Below are 6,000 nucleotides of genomic sequence, written 5' to 3' on the forward strand. Positions count from 1 at the left end.
TCCTCGGTGACCTCTTTCCTGCTATCCTGCTGGTCTTGGTCTTGTTGCACCAATATGGAAACCTTTGCCTGATGCCTTGGGACTCCTCGCCTGCGCTTGCCTCTTTAGCACCAAAGAGGAAATTAGGACACTACGCGCGCTGGTGCCCACCTCGTTCCAGTCGTCATGGCTCGCGTCACACAAACCTCAAGAGGTGTCCCTTGCCTTGATCTCTCCGCCCCTCGCTAGCCAACCTGGTGAGGCCACCCCTAAGGAGGTCTTGCGTCGTCCGCCTCACGAGGCTTGGCCCCTTGCGAGGGTCTTGAGTGTTTGCTGGTGAGGACGGGCCGTATAGGGCCGCTGGTGGAGCCACGCCGCAGGCAGGCAAGTCTGGGAGACCCCGTTCCCAGAACGCCGACAATTGTCAAGAGTACACCGGATCATCGTGGCGTATGAGCATCAAGCAAACATGCAGGTTTAACCAAGATATAGTGGCAGATGTCTGGTCAAGAGGGATGCTAATAGCTAAACTTAATGAGTTGGAAGCCCCCAAGTGACCTATGATCAGGAAATAAAGACTCATGCACAATATATTGGACGAAACGATAGAGGCCCTGAGTTTTGGGGATGCCAGCTTTATTAACATTGATCATAAAAAATATACACTTAGGTATGTACAAAAGTTGGAGCCCGTTGGCTCTAAGTGTAGTAAGGACATAGATGAGCAATGTTCCAAGGCATGTTTGTCTCCTCCTCATATGTATGTGACTTCTTGTGCTCATGCTTGTTAATCATATAATATGATCCGTTATTGAGGTTCTTACTGATAACGAAAGGCCCTTCCCAAGGAGATGAAAGCTTATGCATTCCAGTTTGATCTTGTATCAACCTGAGCACTATGTCGCCCTCCTAGAAAGTACGACTATGAACACTACGGTTGTGATAGTGACATAGGTATTGTTAATATATTGATGATCTTGATGCTACAAAGTCGCATTCCTCCTCTAGAGCATCGAGGGAATCCTGTCGAGATTTTCCATTATCTGCTTCAACATAAGCCGCTACTCTGGGGGGGAATCATGATAGATATCGCTTGCGAGCAATGCTTCAACACCATAAACCATGAAGAAAGGTGTATAGCCAGTTGATCTAGTGGGGGTGGTCTGGATGCTCCAAAGAACAGAAGGGAGCTCTTCAACCAAAAAACCTGGAGTACACTCAAGAGGAACCATAAGTCTGGGTTTGATATCTCGTAAGATCTCCTGGTTAGCACGTTCTGACTGGCCATTGGACTGAAGGTGTGCCACAGAGGGCACGTCAATCCGAATGTGCTCTTGCTGACAAAACTTCTTCATGGCTACTTTGGACAAATTAGCCCCATTATCAGTGATGATGTTGTGTGGGTAGCCAAAATGAAAGATCAACTTCTTCACAAACTTGATTGTTGTTTCTGCATCGCAATTACTGATAGGTCTCTGGTTCAACCCACTTGGTAAATTTATCAATAGCCATGAGAAGATGAGTTTTTTGTCCTTGGACTGTTTAAACAGACTAACCATATCAATCCCCACACTGCAAAAGGCCAAGTGATTGGAATTATCCAGAGTTCCTGGGCCGGTACATGAGCCTAACGTGCAAACTTCTAACATCCATCACACCGACGTACGATATCCTCAGCATCAGCATGAGCCGTGAGCCAATAAAAACCGTGTCGAAATGCCTTGGCGACCAAGGTTCTTGAGCCGGCATGATGGCCACAATATCCAAAGTGTATTTCATCGAGGATCTCACAGTCTTCATCACAGGAGACGCAGCATTGAAAAACACCAGTGATGCTTCTTTTGTGCAACTCACCATGCACAATAGTCATGGACTTAGAATGGACGACGATTTGACGAGCGACAAGTTCAGCTTTAGGGAGGTCACCTTGAGTCAGATAGGCCAGATAAGGAACCGTCCAATCCCGGGTGGCAAGAAGAGCCGCCACCAATTGTGCGTCTGGGTCAGGTATACCCAGATCTTCCTCGGATGGCAACTTGACAGAAGGATTGTGGAGAACATCAAGGAAAACATTGGGAGGGACCGGCTTACACTGAGAGCCAAGTCGTGACAATGCATCAGCCGCCTCATTGAGTCGCCGATCAATGTGATCCACCTGACAACCCATGAAGTGACCTACAATGTTAGTCAATACCTGTCGATAAGACACCATGAGGGGATCCTTGGAATCCCACTTTCTAGAAACCTGCTAAGCCACCAAATGAGAGTCGCCCAAGCATCTGACCCGACTAAGGTTCATCTCCTTAGCCATACAGAGACCATGAAGGAGGGATTCATACTCAGCTGCATTACTAGTACGGGGAAACATGATCCTTAGAACATAACAAAACCTATCATCTTTTGGAGAAGATAAGACAACTCCAACCCCGAGCCCTCCAATTGCCTAGAACCATCAAAGTGAATAGTCCAATAATTGTTCTCTGGCTTCTCTTTGGGGACTTGAAGTTTAGTCCAATTTTGATGAAATCTACCAATGCTTGAGACTTGATTGCTGTCCAGGGCACATATTTCAGATGATGTGGCCCGAGCTCAATTACCCACTTAGCAATCCGACTTGTGGCTTCCCTGTCCTAGATGATATCTCCCAATGGGGCAGAGCTGACCGCAGTGATGGGGTGTTCCTGGAAATAATGCTTCAATCTGTGAGTAGCCATAAAGACACCAAATACTAGTTTCTACCAATGTGGACATCTCTGCTTGGACTCCATCAAAAGTTTGCTTACATAGTAGACTGATTGTTGAACATGATATTCTTTCCCATCCGGCTTGCACTGCACGACAACTGCAACACTTACCGCTTTGTTAATAGCAACAATGTACATGAGCATAGGCTCTTTGTCGATAGGGGCGGCCAAAACGGGCGGCTCAGCCAACTATTTCTTGAGGGCTTCAAAAGCATCGTTGGCAGCATCGCTCCAGACAAAGTTATATATTTTCATAAACATCTGATACAATGGGATGGCCTTCTTGCCCATGGGGCTTATGAACCTGCTTAAGGCGGTGATTCGACCTACCATGCGCTACACATCATTGATATTGGCTGGCTTACCCAGGGAGGTCACCACTTTGATTTTCTCTGGATTGGCATCTATACCTCGTTCACACCCAAGAATCCTAGCAATTTGCCTGCAGGAACATCAAAAACACACTTGGCCGGTTAAGCATCATTTGTACACCCAAAGATTATGAAAGGACTCCTTGAGATTTACTAATAATGTTTCCTTCTTCTGAGACTTGACCACAATATCATCAACATAAGCATGAATTTTGCACCCGATCTGATTATGAAAACAGTTTTGTATGCAACGCTGGAAAGTAGCCCCCACCCTCTTAAGCCCAAAAGGCATAGAGACATAACAAAAGCTCTGAACGGTGTGATGAAGGCTATCTTTTCCTGATCCTCAACGGCCAACTTTCTCTGGTGATAACCGGAGTAAGCATCCAAGAAATAGAGACCCTCACACCCAGCGATGGAATTGATGATCTGATCAATGCGGGGAGGGAAAACGGGTCTTTGGGACAAGCCTTGTAGAAATCTATGTAATCAGCACACATACACCAAGTGTCGTTCTTCTTGAGGACAAGTATTGGATTTGCCAACCACTCAGGATGAAATACTTCCACAATGAACCCGACAGCTAGGAGTTGGGCTACTTCTTCCCCAATAGCCTTGTGCCTCTCCTCGTTAAAACGACGGAGATATTGCCAGACTGGTTTGATCTTAGGATTGACATTAAGGTGATGCTCAACGAATTCTCTCGGTACACTAGGCATGTCAAAAGGTTTCCATGCAAAGATGTCTCGATTCTCACGAATGAACTCGATGAGCGCACTTTCCTATTTGGCATCCATGCCAGTCCTAATAGTGAACTGCTGAGATGAGTCGCCTGGAGTGAAGCCGGCCTGTTTCATGTCTCTTGCCGACTGAAACTTGAGAAGGGGGTCAGACTCTGTGGTGGGTTTCTTCAAGAAGGTCATATCCAGCCGGGTCAACATTGGATGTGTAGAATTTTAACTCCTCTGCCGCATAGACCGACTCAACATAAGCCGCACCCCCTTCTTCACACTCACGAGCGATTTTCTTGTCACCATTAACCGTGATGGTGCCCCTTGGCCCAGCCATCTTAAACTTGCGATACACATAACATGTGCATGCCATAAAACAAGCATAAGCCGGCCGTCCAAACAAGGCATAATATGGGCTCTTGGTCATGACCACGGCAAATGTCAGAAACTCTATTCTATAATTGTACTCATCGCCAAACGCCACTTCCAATTTGATCTGTCCGAATGGATATGCAGATATTCTGGGAATGATCCTGTGAAAAGCGATTGAAAAAGGCGAGAGCTGCTTGTCTAACAAATTCATATGCCTGAAGGTATCATAGTACAAGATGTTGATGCTGCTTCCTCCATCCATCAGTACCTTCGTGAGCTTATATTCATGAACTTGTTGCACCACTACCAAAGCTAGGCCACTGGGGTTCTCAACCCAGGGTGGATGATCAGCCCTACTCCAAGTGACCGGTTGCTCTAACCAGTTTAAATACTAAGGGAACGCTGGCTCTATCAGATTAACAACACATTTATGAATTGTGTTGTCCCGCTTGCAGGTACTAGTGGTAAAGACATGATACCACCCACTATTTAACTGCTTAGGATTGCTTTGAAAACCTGTCTGATTGGCCTAAGGGTTGAGTACCCTAGCCTGAATGTTGATTTCCCCCTCCGTGATTGCCAGACCCTTGATATCCAGATCCAGACCCGATAGGATTGTTATGTCCACCAGATGAGCCGGCCCTAGGGAAGCCACGCCCTGATCCACCAGCATCGGGTTGTCCTGAGTTTCTGCTGCCATCTCCCTAGTGATTCGGGTAAGCCTAGTTGCGAAACTGCCACATAATATAACAATTCTCCCGGGAATGACTCGTCGACTTATGTGGCGTGATGTGCTTGGGACATGGACCTCTAAGAGCCTCCTCGAAATTGCGAGCTTTATTCGCATTAAACGATCTCCAAGAATTATTCCGTTTCTGGCCCTTAAAACTAGTATTAGTAGTGGCGACAAAATTTGAGCCACCTTCCGGGTTTTTGCGTTTGCCGCCGTTCCCCTAACCACCATGGCTACCATTGTGCCCTGGGTTACTGTCGGCATTCTGGGAACGGGGGTCCCCAGACTTGCCTGCCTGCGGCCTGCGGCGTGGCTTGAGTGGGGGCCCAGCACGGCCCATCTTCATCAGCTCAAGCTCAAGACCCTCACGAGGGGCCAAGCCTCGCGGGGCGGACGACAGGAAGCTTCCTTAGAGGCAGCCTCGTCAGGCAGGCTCGTGAGGAGGCGGAGAGATCAAGGCAGGGGTACCTCACGAGGAGCCCATGACGCAAGCCATGACGATCGAGACCAGGCGGGCGCCAGGCGGGCGCCGGCCTACGCAGTGTCCTTGTTTCCCCTTTGGTGCAAAGGGGGCAAGCACAGGCCAAGGCACCGGGCAAAGGTTGCCATTCCGGTGCAACGAGACCAAGACCAGCAGAGCGGCAGGACGAGGTCACCGTGGAGCCCAAGACGACGTCATCACCAGTACTTTTGGCAGCCGAAGACCACCTTTGGTCAGGATAACTTGTACTATATGTTCCCCTTCAAAATGGCCAATTGTTGGCGCCCTTCCCACTCATTATTTGGGGAGAGGCCTAGGGCCTCTATAAATAGAGCTAGCCACCACAAAGTAGAGAGACCCCCGGGGGAGAGATCAACACACCGGGAGGGCTAGAGATCTGATAGAACACTAGTAGAGAGAGAGAGAGAGAGAGAGGCGACTGAACTCACCCAAGCAGTTCATCGCACCAGCTCAAGAACACCTCTCGCGAGGTTGTTCTTCTCTTGTACTATTCATCATCAGCCCCTAAGACAATCCACCACACCACACATTGGAGTAGGGTATTACACCACAACGGTGGCCCGAACCA

The sequence above is a fragment of the Triticum dicoccoides genome, chromosome 1A, assembly GCF_002162155.2.
Source record: "Triticum dicoccoides isolate Atlit2015 ecotype Zavitan chromosome 1A, WEW_v2.0, whole genome shotgun sequence".
Classification (NCBI taxonomy): Eukaryota; Viridiplantae; Streptophyta; class Magnoliopsida; order Poales; family Poaceae; genus Triticum; species Triticum dicoccoides.